At 33.4% G+C, this 15,905-nt stretch overlaps 1 protein-coding gene across 11 annotated transcripts in view; it reads right to left on the bottom strand.

Moving 5' to 3' along the window:
- ppip5k1b (diphosphoinositol pentakisphosphate kinase 1b) overlaps positions 1 to 2,857 on the bottom strand; it is an 87,257-nt gene extending 84,400 nt beyond the window's left edge. For all 11 annotated transcript variants that reach the window (XM_056452205.1, XM_056452211.1, XM_056452214.1 and 8 more), the window contains exon 1: positions 2,759 to 2,857. The gene's annotated coding sequence lies outside the window, so the exon portion shown is untranslated. The remainder of the gene's footprint in view (positions 1 to 2,758) is intronic.
- Positions 2,858 to 15,905: the final 13,048 nt, after the last annotated feature.

Genomic DNA, 15,905 nt, shown 5'->3' with positions numbered 1-15,905 from the left:
TATAATGCAGTGTGTAAAGTAATATTTTCTGTCTTTTAGTAGATATATTATATGAAAAACTTGCTTTGTTTACCAAATAAAGTGGGTCTAATTGGATTTGCATTTTAAACATTAAATAAAAGTTAAAAAGATATTACTTTTTATTTCATATATTAAGGTTTTAGTTATGATACTCCCAAAATAATACCGCACAAATCTGCAGATTTTTACCAAAATTCTCAGCAGAAACGGAAAAAAATGTCTGCAGATTACGTCTGGATCATTAATGACATATTATTTTAATCATATATTCTGTTGTGTTCTATACTATAAAACTATTGTTCTGTTTGATTCATTAATTCCTTCATTTTCTTTTCGTCTTAGTCGCTTATTAATCAGGGGTCGCCACTGTGGAATGAACCGCCAACTTATCCAACATGTGCTTTATACATTGGAAGCCCTTCCAGCCAGAACCCAGCACTGGGAAACACTTATACACTCTTGCATTCATTCCCACACATACAGCCAATTTAGCTTATTCAGTTCATTTATATCGCATGTCTTTGGACTTTGAGGGTAACCGGAGCACCTGAAAGAAACCCACGTGAACACGGTGAGAACAAATAATTCTGTCTGGTTCTCGAATCTGATTGGCTGATAGCCTTGTGATATTCTGCAATAACAGCACCCGTACATGCTCTTCACCCTGGTGTATTACTCCACCCACATAGAGTGACAGCAGATCAATAGACTCACTAGTTTGACAAATATTGCAGCTGTTGGACAACATAATGTAGTTTTGAGGCTTTATAGTCAAGAATGCAGTAATTTAGCTTGCAACTACGCAGTTTATATATAAGGTAAATAATAGATTATTATATAATATTTATACAATAAATAGTGCTTATTTTAAATATTTCTAATTTCGAAGATTCAGTGCGTCAGCAACCATTAAACTGTGATTGAGCAGAGCAAAAAGGGATGACGTTCCGCCACGAGACAGTGACAGAGACCGCATAATACGTCCTTTAGGACAGAAAAAAAACTCTGTGAAAAATGTCAAATTACAGCTGATCAAATCATTATAAAACTGGTAAGTGACATTCTAAGTTAATCTCTCTCTTTTGTATGTTGTAGTACTGTATTTACACCACAGTAATCTGGTAGTGTTTGCGTTGCTTTGGCTTTTTCAGGTTTAATTATTGTGAAATCTTGATTGCAACAGAGAAATACTGAGAAATCTTTTTAGACTGATGGCATTTTATGCTGTTCAGCCTTATAATCTTAAAATGTAAGCAAAATCACCTGTTTTGTCATCACTTTAGATATTACGCTAGAAAATCATTCAAATACTAGCTCTAAAGTTACGTTGTGGAAGTAGCAATAGTTTCTGCTGTCCTGATGTCAGCTGCAAATGTGAATGAATGGTGGAAGAAAGTAGTTGTTAAGAGAGTAGAGTTTTTTTGAAACTCTGTGTTTAATTTTCTTTTTTATATACATGATTATGCCGTCGAACTGTTGTATAAACAAAAAAAAAAAAAAAAAAAAAAAAAAAAATCACACTCGTAGCAGTGCAATATGGCTGTATATTGTATGCCAACGTACACTTTCCACCACTGCCAATATACAGCCACATCGCACTGCTACTCTTGCGATTTGGCTACATACATACATACATATATATATATATATATATATATATATATATATATATATATATATATATATATATATATATGTATATATATATATATATATATATATATATATATATGTATATGTATATATATATATATATATATATATATGTATATATATATATATATATATATATATATATATATATATATATATATATATATATATATATATATATATATATGCACCATTGTCCTCTAAATATTCTTTTAATTTTATTTTTATAATCAAATAAAAACATCACCTCCTAAGCACTTTCAAATGTATGTTCTTGTTTTTATTGCTGTGGTCCTCTATCACAATCGATTTTTTACTTTCATTTACTTTTTCTATAAAAGTCACTTTCGAGTCATCTTGTAATCTATTTTCTTCTTCATCTTTTTATTTAAAAAAAACCTGAATGTCCTTTTAACTATTCTCTATTGTGTTTTCTTCGAATATTTATATAATTATGACCTTGATCTTCTAAACCCAACAGTCCCTTTTGCTTTCTATTCTGACTTTATGTTCTATACAAAAAATGTGTTTTCTGACCTTCTAACCACACATACACATACACACACACGCACACACACACGCACACACGCACACACACACGCACACACGCACACACACACACACACACACACACACACACAAATTGCATTTGAACATATTTTTCTTCTTCTGTTGCTTTACTTGTATTGTCCTTGTTTGTAAGTTGTTCTGAATAAAAGCGTCTGCCAAATAATTAAATATAAACGTGATGACTGACTGACCAATGAGAAGCAGTTGAGCTCGCTCGTAAATGACAGTTCTGACAGCATCTGTTTCCATCCTCTAAGCCACAATAACAACCAAAACGACTGCACTCAACACAAACATGAATGTGCTCGTCAAACAAGAGCTTCATAAACACAGTGAGAGATTATATCAAGCAAAACATCATTCTTTCGTCGCGATGGTTGACAAGTCTTGCTGTGCTCCATCACTTCACATGAACTCATACACAGCTTATTAAAACTCCACTAAACAAACTTTATGTAGTGCAAAACAACAAAACAACCGCAGAATGTCATGGTTCGTATTGTCTGGTACTCACTTGTTTGAAAGAGGAACTCTTGCTGGCGGACAGCGTTAAGACTTCCTCGTCTGCTGTCAGTGTGAAACTGGAGCTGCGCGTGAACTTACCTTCAGAAAACTGTTGACAGGCGCAGGAGAAGAAAACAAACCCTGTAGAGCGCCGCCTACAGGACGGGCGAAACCACCGTACTATTACGCCCATCATGACTATTAAAGGGATAGTTCACCGAAACAGGATCATTCTGACGTCGTTTACTCACCCTCCAGTTGTTACAACACCGTTTAAGATTCCTTCTTCTGTTGGACACAAAAGAAGATATTTTGAACAATGTATTTTTCGCTTATTTGGAAGCCAGTGGTTAATAACATTGTTTACAATATCTGTAACACTTTACATTAGTGGTTCTCAAACTTTATTTACCAAGTACCACTTCAGAAAAAAATTTTCTCCAAGTAAAATTTAATAGCGTAGCAGGCCTAATTAAGCAGCTACAGCTCTGCACAGTTCAAAAAACGAGGCAGATTCATTCCTATTATTATAAATATTTATTATTGTCAGCCACTTTAAACATTATAAATAGTTTGAACATTAACACTGCACTGTGCGTACAGGTAAAAAATGTTTAAATTAAAAAGTGCTTTTAAAAGATTATTAAAAATGGCACTGTTCTTAAAAAGTAAAAAAAAAACTGCTGTACTTAAATGTATTTTCATATAGTAGCCTATAGGGGAATTACCAACATGGGTCACATGGGTTGAACTGCTCATAGCAGTTGCAAAAAAAGACCGGTTGCAATAGCAAAAATGTTGTGTTGTGTGGTAGGATGCCAAAATCGAAGGTCTAAAAATAGAAAACTTAAATTTTACCGTACACCACACTGCTTTTAATGCCAACCGCAGACGTCTTTGGCTAACAGCCATCAGAAGAGCTGAATGGAGTGAGGACCTAATTAAAAATGCTCGACTCATCTATATGCTCGACTGCAGTTTTCAACTATATCAGGTAAGTTCACGCTATGCTGAATTATACACATTACTCGTTTTTTGACTGCAGCAATGATTTCAGCAAAAATAGTTAAATATGGTTAATTAAACTGCAGACATTGAATGCTTAGAATGAAATGTAAGAATGTAAGTTCACATACCCTGCCGTACACGTGCAGTTGGCTGTCAGAATGCAGTTGTTTTGCTTGTTGATGATTATGGTGATCGTCTTTCCTTGTCTTTGACCTCGGTTTTTAGCACTACATAGTTTTGAATCTGGTAATCATAGAACATTATTTTTTGCACATGACCACACAGAACAAAATTGTTGGCATCCAAAGCCGTGTAGGCCTTTAACTTCTCTCTTGTAAAATCACTTGGAGTTGCAATGAGATAGTTGTATATTTCGGGCTGGATGCTTGCCCATTTCATCTTATCCAATATCCATTGGGAGGGTGCCATCGCAAATGGACCTGTCAGACAAACGCCACAAATCACTGGGTGACAAGCTGTTATAATACGCTGAAAGCATTACGCAAATGATATAGTATGTAATCAATATAACTTATCTCTAATACAACAACATACTCTGTACCACATCGGATGTTATTCCCTCATTGTAAATGCTAGCCCTTCCAGGTTTTTTTCTGGAACCTCGATGCGCGCACATCCTGATTGTTTACAAACCGGTTATTCGCCTATTCACCAAAACCTTAAATGTTCCTTGGACCTTATAAATATAGGTTATATGTCATCATATTCATATATAAAATGCTTTTGATAAATTTAGAAGTATATTCTGCATGTATATATGTCTTTCAAATCTAAATATTAACTTGTATTTTAAAATAAATTATTTGGATTTCCATATTTAAATTAGAAATTATGCGCTTACATAATAGTTTTAATAATAGTTTTAATTAATTCAACATAATGTAATTTTAAGGCATTTTAGGCAAGAATGTAGTTGTTTAGATTGCAAATATGCAGCTTATTTATGAGGATAGTGCCTATTTTAAAATATTTATAATTTCTGAGAGACAGCGCGTCGGTGGCCATTAGCCTGTCATTGAGCAGACGAAAGACGGTTGACGTTGTCTATCCACAAGATGGCAACATGACCGCAAAATAAGCTCTTAGAAGATTAAAACAGCATAATTTCTAACTACAGCAGATCAAATCATTATTATACTGGTAAGTGATATTCTAAGTCGATCTCTCTTTTTTGTATATTGTAGTGCTGTATTTATATCTCATACACCCTATATATAAGTGTGAGATGGGATTCACATATCAGGAACATGTGTTGTGTTGGCAGAAAGAAAAAAGAAATGCCCGCATGTGTTTAGCATTTTTCCTTATCACAAACACAACAGCAATCTGGCAGTGATTAGGCTGCTTTTTTTCGGGGTTAATAATTGTAATATCCCGATTGCAACAGAGAAATACTGTAGTCTGTAATAGACTGTAATACTGTAAGGAGATATCTCTGTAGAATGATGGCATTACATGACATTCAGCCTTATAATCTTAAAATGTAAGCAAAATCACCTGTTTTGTCATCACTTTAGATATTACGCTAGAGAATCATTTAAATAATAGCTCTAAAGTGACGTTGGTGAATTTGTAATGGCCTCTGCTGATCTGACGAAAGCTGCAGATGTGAATGAATGGCAGAAGAAAGTTGTTCCTAATACAAAAGGGTTTTTAGACTTTTTTATATACATGATTGTGATGTCAAACTGTTGTATAAACGCAATATCGCATATATATATATATATATATATATATATATATATATATATATATATATATATATATATATATATATATATATAGTGTAAAGCATGAGCAAATAAAGAGCTAATTCATTTATTGCTAATTATTTTTTTTATTTCTGTAACCTGTCAGCTGGCCACTGAATGCTCTATATAGCAGTAGGGATCTGTGGCTGTAACAACTCCATAAAGCCTCCATTCATTTAAATGAAGTCCAGTGAAAAAGACTGCTTGCCCTCTTCAACGGATGGTGAGATCCTGTGTCAATACCCTGTTGAGCAGTCCAAATGGTAGCTTGTTCAGATCCAGGCCCTGCGTCACACAGGAGACAGCACGTGGTGAGAGTTTGGGTTCGAGACCTGAGCTTGGTTCAAAGAGGATAATCACAACTACAGCAAACGCCACTATTGATCTTCAAATGCAAGATACATGCTGGACCATATACATTTCCTGTCATCACACACATACAAATAAATCAGTTTAAATATGATCAGAAATCCAATGTTGGCTTGAGAAAAGTCTCGCCTGAAAATAAATGAAAGAAAGAAATGATAGACCGATGATAGTTTTAGAATGATAGACAGACAAAGACAAACAGATTTACAGATAGATAGATAGATAGATAGATAGATAGATAGATAGATAGATAGATAGATAGATAGATAGATAGATAGATAGATAGATAGATAGATAGATAGATAGATAGATAGATAGATAGATAGATAGATTTTTAAAGATCCTTTTTAAAATTGTACAATTTCGTACGACTGAACTTATTTGTATAGCCACTAAACTGACAAAACGTAAAATACTTACGTTTTCTCATGAGACAGACAGACAGACAGACAGACAGACAGACTGATAGATAGATAGAATGTAAGTAAGTAATGTGTATTTATATAGCGCATTTATTGTGTATGGCCATACACCCAAAGTGTTTCACAATCATGAGGGGGGTCTCTCCACACCACCACCGGTGTGCAGCATCCACTTGGATGATATATAGACAGACAGATAGACAGACAAAGCATTTTATATGAGCATTTTCAGTCAGGTTATGACTAAGCAAATGAAGCAGACAGCAGGAATATTTTTGTCCTTTATGAGTCATGTTTCCATTTGCCAGAAGCTAAATCAGAAGAAAGGTCTATTGAAAACATTGGCACTAATGCTCAATTAATCATAAAGACATTGCAAAAAATTCAGGTTGATATTTGTTGAGCTCTAATATTACCATTTGTGACGTTTATTCATTTTTGTAATCTTAAATAATTAAATGATTGCAGTTTTTGTCTCCATTGCAGTGACCTGAAAATATAAACTATATGGAAATCTATTCATGCAATAGAGTACATATTATATTCTTGTATATCCAAATATGCTTGATTCATAAAGCATTGATGGCGCAGAGAGTATGAGCCACATTTCAGTCATATGTGAAGGTGTTTCTACCCCATGATGACATCATCACATGCAGAAAACTGCAGCATCAGCAGTCCCTGAACAGCTTGAAATTTGTCACCTCAAAGAAAACGCTGCTGTTTTTTATTCCTTCCACAAGCTGCTCCGCAAAATAAACAATCCAGCATGTGTTCAGTCTGATGAATGTGTGTTTGTGGCTTTCATTTCAGAGCAGCACTTGAGCAAACATGGAGAACTGCAGGACTCCTGCTGTGAACAATCACATACTGTGTGTGTTATGGTGACACTCAGAAACAACTTCTCTTGTAGCTGTAAACGTCTAGTCATCTTCACTTAAGATTTATATTGCAACGTCTTTATCATATTATATGTTTACTATTATAATGGCACATTTTATGTATTTTATATATTGCAGTTAATTTATTAGTTTAGATTTTTTAATCGTTCGATATACATTCTATATAACAATGTGTTAATTTTAAAATTAATTTTCAATGAAAAATACTATGCAGCTGGAACGGCATCTGCTGTGTAAAACATATGCTGGATAAGTTGGCGGTTCATTCAGCTGTGGCAACCCCTGATTAATAAATGGACTAAGCCAAAAAGAAAACGAATGAATGAATGAGTGAATGATAATACTATACATAGTTTTTTTCTATTAATTAAATGAATATATGCACACACATATATATATATATATATATATATATATATATATATATATATATATATATATATATATATATATACATGGTGTTACGTATTCTCAGATACAAGTCATTTTTCATTTTTATTTACATGTGACATATAACTGTAAATAAGCATACAAAATTTTGTGGAGATCACACAATAGGTGACGCTATAACAGTAGCAAAGGTCTCAAAAACAGTAGTCTTTATGCTTATTTTTAGTGGTTCAATTACCATTTTAGCCGCTAGATGGCAGCACAAGATCACTTATTGCTGCTGTGTCTGCTTCATTCATTTTCTTTTTGGCTTAGTCCCTTTATTGATCTGGGGTTGCCACAGCGGAATGAGCCGCCAACTCATCCAGCACATGTTTTACGCAGCGGATGTCATTCCAGCTGCAACCCATCTCTGGGAAACATCCATACACACTCATGCACTATGGACAATTTTAGCCTACCCAATTCACCTGTACCGCATGCCTTTGGACTGTGGGGGAAACCGGAGCACTCGGAGGAAACCCCACGCGAACGCGGGGAGAACATGCAAACTATATATATTTGTAGTTTGAATGCTAAACTTGTAGTTTGAATGCTAAACAGACCAAATCTGATTTTTAATGCAATAGCAGTGTTTTTACTTTAAACTAGGTATATCATTAACTAATAAGTTTTGTTCATTTTTTCTGCAGTTGTATTTCATTTTGCTGTGAAAAGAAGACACAACTGCACTCCACTGCAATGGAGACAAAAACTGCACTCATTTTTTATTTTTAAATCATTTAAAATGACAAAAATTAATAAACATCACAATTGGTAATATTAGAGCATCATATAGCTCAACCAATCATCAACCTGAAATTTTTGCAATGTCTTTATGATTAATTGAGCATTAGTGCCAATGTTTTCGGTAGACCTTGCTTCTGATTTAGCTTCAGGCAAATGGAAACATGATTCATAAAGGACAAAAATATTCATGCTGTCTGCTTAATATATATATATATATATATATATATATATATATATATATATATATATATATATATATATATATATATATATATATATATATATATATATATATATATATATATATATATATATATATATATTATTATTATTATTATTATTATATTTTATGTTACTTAAGACATAATAATTACACTGAAAGCTGGATTTCATGTATATAAATTGCAAAAGAAAGCCTAGTATTAAACAATTTGTTTTTGTTTTATTTAGGACAAATTTCTACATGTGGCACAAAGTGTGTATAAATAAGCCAACTAATGACTATTTAATCTTGTTTCTTTATATTACACTCATTCATTCAGATTCCTATAACATCCCGGGTCTTGTATTGGCAGAGTATACAATCTCTTAAACACAAGCATGTCAGTCTTGGTCACTAAACAGAGCCGAATAACCACTAGTCTAAAAGGCAGAACCCGACTTGTTTTAGAGTATTTTTTGTGTGGTCCCCATAAATCTGCTATCTACTAAATTGAAACAAAACTATTTAATCATGCCATGATCATTCATTACTATAGAATTAAGCAGACCAATTTACTTAAACTATAAGTAACTTTGAATAATCACTATGTTATTTAAATAGTATTATAACTTTAGAGATAAAGGCCCACATTTAGATCGGCCTCAACAATATTCTGTTGTTCGAAATAGAAAAACTCATTATTAGCCTATACAGTAAGTATACTGTAGGAGATCTAAGAACATCATATAGCATGCCACACTGCTCTGTCAGTCATGGTGTAGTCTGTTACTAACCTGTACAGGGGCTTGTGGTGTTATGGATTTAATGTAATCTGCTAGAGTTAATAATACAAGATAAATTAGAACAATCTGAAACATAACTATTCATTAGTCAGGTAAATATGCATTATGCCAATTATTCAGTCAATTTATAAGCAATCAATACAAGACATCAAATTCTTAAAGATAGATCTAAGACCAAAAGTTGCATACCTGACTTTCAATAATATACATAGTGTAGAGCACGAGAGTTCCATACTATGGGCTAATCTAGTTACTTCTTAAGACTTTCCCCTAAATTGTCAGACCAAGAAAGAATCTTCTCCAATGAGGGGTGTGGGAAACAACAATAGGCATTTGCATTTAGTGGCATGTTAGATCTGAAGAGCTAATGCCTATAGGGAACAAATGGGAATTTGAATAGAAGCCCCCTAGATAGGGGTAAACCCTTACCAGTGGGTCAAAAGATACCTGAATACCAGTTATAAATCTATTATCTTGATTATGTATATTTGTGAGGGAATTTTTAGTAGACATTTTAAATGGTATCAAACATGATGGATGGAAGTCTCTTGCATTGATATAGAACATTTATACAGCAAAAAATCAGTCCAAGGCACTAAAATGTGGGAAACGTATTAAAAAGCCCTTATTCACAAAATCAAGAGAATTGTAAAAAAATATATGGAATATATTGATGAGTGACCCCCATCTTAGGAAAGTTTTACCTGTATCTCCTTCCATTGTATTTAAAAAAAAACTCCAACTTAAACTTGTGAGAAGCCATCTCTCCACTAGGAAGACCACTTGGCTAAGTCAAGCAAGAGGAAAGTGGTAATTGCAATCCTTGTAATAACATACTTAATATGAACATATTTAGGGATCCAACATCAGGTCGCGATCAATTCATTTATTATTTGCAACACTACATTTGTTGTATATCGACTGGAATGTCTGTGGGGATGCTTATATATAGGAATGAGTAAGAGAAAATTACAATTGAGATTAGCTGAGCTAAAAAAATGCGATACGTCTTTGTTATCCACAATATCCAATGGCTTTACATTATAAAAATCAAGGTCACGGCAATCCCAGTTCATTAAAAATGGATGGTATAGAGCATATTTTTAAATCTGCAAATGGAGGAGACATTTTGGATCTATAAATTAAAAGCGACTAGACTTCCAGGTTTAAATGACGAATTTTTCTACACTTTCATTATATATTGTTGAATAGGTATGTATATGTATGCATTTATATGTGTATAAGTATATATATATATATATATATATATATATATATATATATATATATATATATATGTGTGTGTGTGTGTGTGTGTGTGTGTGTGTGTGTGTGTGTGTGTGTGTGTGTGTGTGTGTGTGTGTGTGTGTGTATATATATATATATATATATATATATATATATATATATATATATATATATATATATATATATATGTATGTATATATATATATATATATATATATATATATATATGTATGTATATATATATATATATATATATATATATATATATATATATATATATATATATATATATATATATATATATATATATATATATATATATATATATATATATATATATATATGTTTACATGCATGTTTATGTGCATTTATTTGTATACAATACTTTATTTGTCTATACATAATTTTTTTGCGGTTTCATTCTATAAATATACATCTTTTTCAAAAATTATTTATATATTTTTCCCCTTTGTTTTTTTCTCCCCTCTCTCAATGCTGAATTAATGATGATTGATTGAGTTGACCTTGTTTAATATATTATTTTAGTATTGTTTAGATATATTAATGAGTCATGAGACCGTAGCATTCAAAAGAAACTCCAGATGCACCACTGCATCACAGTTACCCTGATGAAGGCAGCTCTCTGCTGAAACGCATGGGTTTTTTAAAGATTAGCCATGTGAATAAAGGCTTTTTAATACCTTTTCCACGTTTTTCGAGTGCCTTAGACTGATTTTTGCTATGTATTTGAGAATTCTGATGAATCCCTTGCCCAAAAAGCACCAACACATTATTTAAGCCACCCCTGAGCACTTTTTGTTTGATTTTAGAATATTTATACTTTGAGATGACCATTCTTTGTGAGTTGGATGAAGAGAAGTGCCGGTGAAGGCAAGGGAGTGCGGGAGAGAAATAAAGGAATGAGCTTTTCCCACATTCTCACTCCATAGGCCGGGTATGAAGGCAGATTTCTCTGTGTTTATACACATTGTCCATTTGTGGATGCACTAAAGTCTTTGAGGTTTCTTAAATCTTACAATATCTTTTTCAAATATTTTTTATGAGGAAATTTTCACAGTATTTCCGATAATATTTTTTCTTCTGGAGAAAGTCTAATTTGTTTTATTTCAGATAGAATAAAAGAAGGGTATTTAAAATATTATGTCTATAAATGTTTTAAATCAATTAATAAACTGCAAATCAATCAATAAATTATATAAGTATCAACGTTAACAAATACTTTTGTCAAAAAAAAGTTCCAAAATTCATAAATATATTTGTTTAAAATACAACTAAATATTCCTTCAAATACATTTAGATCGGCGATGCAGTGGCGCAGTAGGTAGTGCCGTTGCCTCACAGCAAGAAGGTCGCTGGTTCAAGCCTCAGCTGGGTCAGTTGGCGTTTCTGTGTGGAGTTTGCATGTTCTCCCTGCATTCGCGTGGGTTTCCTCCGGGTGCTCCGGTTTCCCCCACTGTCCAAAGACATGCTGTACAGGTGAATTGGGAAGGCTAAATTGTCCGACGTGTATGAGTGAGTGTGTATGGATAACATCATTTAAGCCAAACACATACACTATTGATGTTGCAGTACAGATGATGTCACCACTTTACCTGTTCATGGCTGCTAACTAGTCTCCAGAGGTGCGTAAAACCCACTGCCCCAACAAACTCAGCCCCGTCCACTGACCTACAACATTATTAACCATGTACCTCAACTTTTCACCTCTAAGCACAGACAATAGCGTCGATTCACTGACTGAGCAAATATATTTGGAAATAAACCAGAATGGTCACCGGTGAGACCTCTGAGTTAGATTCGCTATGTAGCAACACAAAGCAACAATGTGCTAGTATGAGAATCAACAAGCACGGTTTGTGTGACCAGACACAAGCTTTCAGTTGACCCCAACAGGGCTTTCCAAGTAATTAAGCTTCTCTTTTACACACATGGTTTATAGTTCACACATGTGAATATATTGCAGGTTTTATGAGGTGCATTTTGTAGATGCAGCCCTAAGAAACTTCCTACACTGAAAAAAATTGTATAAACAGATTTCAATCAGAAATTTCCAGCTCGATCACATAAGTAAGTGTAACTGTTTTATATATTGTCAGGCTAAATCATACAAATTCATTCGACTTTACTTTTATAAAAACATCCATATTTTAAAGGCAGGCATGTCTCCAAAACCCACCCCTATACCCTACTCTTCATTGGCATATGAGCAAATCCTAAGGGTGTGATGAGACGCTTACTCCACGAGACGAGACGAGACGAGACACAAGATTGGGTTCATGAGAACGAGACACGAGTTTAACACTATTTTTAAGAAATCGTCAATGATGAAATATATGAGTGGAAAATAGTCTTTTATTCAACAAAAAAAAAATGGGAAACAACCACACACACTCTGGACAGTTTAGCTTTCCTAATTCACCTGTACCACATGTCTTTGGACTGTGGGGGAAACCAGAGCACCCGGAGGAAACCCACGCGAACGCAGGGAGAACATGCAAACTCCACACAGAAACGCCACTTGACCCAGCCGAGGCTCGAATCAGCGACCTTCTTGCTGTGAGGCGACAGCACTACCTACTGCGCCATTGCTTCGCCTATAAATTAATTTATAAATTAAATAAAACAAAATAAAAAAACACAAATTGTAAAAATATTTAGGTGCTTTTTTAAATCAACTTGTAATGAATGTTATTTTACTTCTATTTTAATTAATTCCATGTGGTAAAGGACATGCAAACACCACATTTGCTAATATATGAATGGAAAATAGTGTTTGTATATAATTTTAAATATTAGCAAAATTATTAAATATATGAATGGAAAATATTTTTTTATTCAACTGGGAAAAAAATTAAATAAAAAAATAATCACAAAATGCAAAACAATTTAGGTGCTTTTTTTAATCAACTTGTAACGATATATTTCGTAATTGTAACCATTTATTTCGAAATTTATTTCAATGAATTGTGCCATAAAGGACATGCAAATACTGTTCAATATTTAGCTATAAACTCTACTGACTGGCTTCACCTGTGTGTGCAAAGCACTAGATGTGCGGTTCAAATCCAATCCTGCCTTGAATCTTCAGTGCTAATTTCCCCCTCATGCTCCATCATAACATCACAACTCACAGACAACTTTTCACCTCAATGAGAAATCCCATAGCGATTAAGTCTTGCGAGATCTAGTAGTCCGAGATCTCGTCACATCCCTAGCAAATTGTATACAAAAATGTACAGATAAGTTTGAACAAATTTAAATAGGTTTTATTTTATTGAATTTTTCAAAAGGAGCAGCGCGGTGGCGCAGTGGGTAGCACAGTCGCCTCACATCAAGAAGGTCGCTGGTTCAAGCCTCGGCTGGGTCACTTGGCGCAAGACGTGTTTGGCCCGATTTGTTGCTATTTTCAGACAAGCCCAACCCTAATTTTCATGTTTTGCGGTACGTTGTTTAAATAGCGAGTCTATTTGCGCCACTTTGTGGACTCATGGGTGTTTCAGTCTATAAAGGAGGGGCGCGTTGCTGTTTTGAGAAACTGAATTAGACCACGACATTGACTAAGTAAAAGCTGGTCTAAAGTCTAAAGATCTAAAGAAACAACAAAAATGTAAATACAGCCATTCAGAAGCACAGAATAGTGCACTCACTGCAATTCAACAAAATGGTAAGGTTTACAATGTAATTAATACATATTAAACCTCTTTAACATTATTAAATGTAGATGCTGAATCACTGATATGTGTTGGCTTGCACGGAGTAACAGTTCTAAATATTCAAATCGTTTATTTTATTTTCAGGATCTGAAGTGAACTATCTGCTGCTGCTTTCAGTAGTATAGCAATAAATGTCATGTAAATGTCATGCACCTTTAAATTACTTAAGTTGTTAAGAAAATGTCAGAACTGTGAGATTTAAACTGAAATGTAATATATGCATGCAGAAACGTGCAATATAGGTTTAATATAAAACTTCAATCTAAAAAATTATAAGGAAAAAGTTAAAACTGTGTGTGATATATAAACCCGGAAAAAATGTTACAACCACGAGCTAAAAAAAAAAAAAAAAAACTAATTGTTTGTACTCTTTATTCTCTGGTGCAATTTCTGTCCTGGAAAATGCAGGATTTTTAATAATAATAAAAAAAACTGAAATCATAAGCAACATTTTCCCATTAGCCTTATTTTTTAACAAGGTAAAAAAGTGTGATGTCTGCAGAAATTATTTGAAGTGTAAACATGCGAATTTAACACAACCTCAACCAAACCTCTGCTCTAATAAATGTCTGAAACTTTTAACATTTTTCCACACAATTAGTCAGTCTTATCACACTTCCTGTGACACATTCCTCGAACTGAAGTCATGAGTTTAAATCAATAACATTTCACATTTCCTGACCATACATGAGTTGTTTAACTGAATGTATTCTCCATAGCAGTAGCCATAACAATGAACTTGTTTTCGTGAAGTCTAATAAATTGGGTAAAGCAGGTTTCTTTACTTTCTATATAAGGATACGAGAGTCTCAAAGGTGTATCTCACACTTCAAAAACCTGCGTAAAGAGAGCTTCGGTTGGTGAATCATCACTTTAAAGACTGCCGTGTGAAATTCCAGCCCCATCAGACGCAGACTGATATTTGGTTGAGAGATTCTTGTAAAGCTTCACCAGTGTCTTTAAATACACCACAGCAAAGGGCCACAATAGAGCTTTAAAACCTGAACCGGAAACTGAAGTGATATATCTGTCTGAAGAGATGTCATATTTAAGCCGAGCTGATGATTAATAAAAACAAATGATGTCTGTTTCATGACTAGCTCTAATTGGAAGCACACGGCAATAAAATCTATCACCCTTATGAGTTGTTAAAATTAAAAATGTAATTAAAAAGATCTAAAGAGAAAATATTAGCAATGTTATCTTAAACACTTAAATGAAAATGGTGTTATCGGAAGAAAAAACTTGGGTTGTTTGGCAGGATTTTCATTCTTTGGTGGTTATTAATTCAGAATTGATCAAAATAATCTACCTTGGTGGAAATGAAAACGTTGGGGTGGGGATCTAACGTCGTCAAAATTATTAGCCCCCCTGTTTATTTTTTTCCTCAATTTCTGTTTAACGGAGAGAAGATTTTTCCAACACATTTCTAAACATAATAGTTTTAATAACTCAATTATAATAACTGATTTATTTTATCTTTGCCATGATGACAGTAAATAATATTTTACTAGATAT

Source organism: Danio aesculapii, chromosome 25, assembly GCF_903798145.1.
Source record: "Danio aesculapii chromosome 25, fDanAes4.1, whole genome shotgun sequence".
NCBI classification, from domain to species: Eukaryota; Metazoa; Chordata; class Actinopteri; order Cypriniformes; family Danionidae; genus Danio; species Danio aesculapii.
This window is presented reverse-complemented; position numbering and strand designations above follow the sequence as displayed.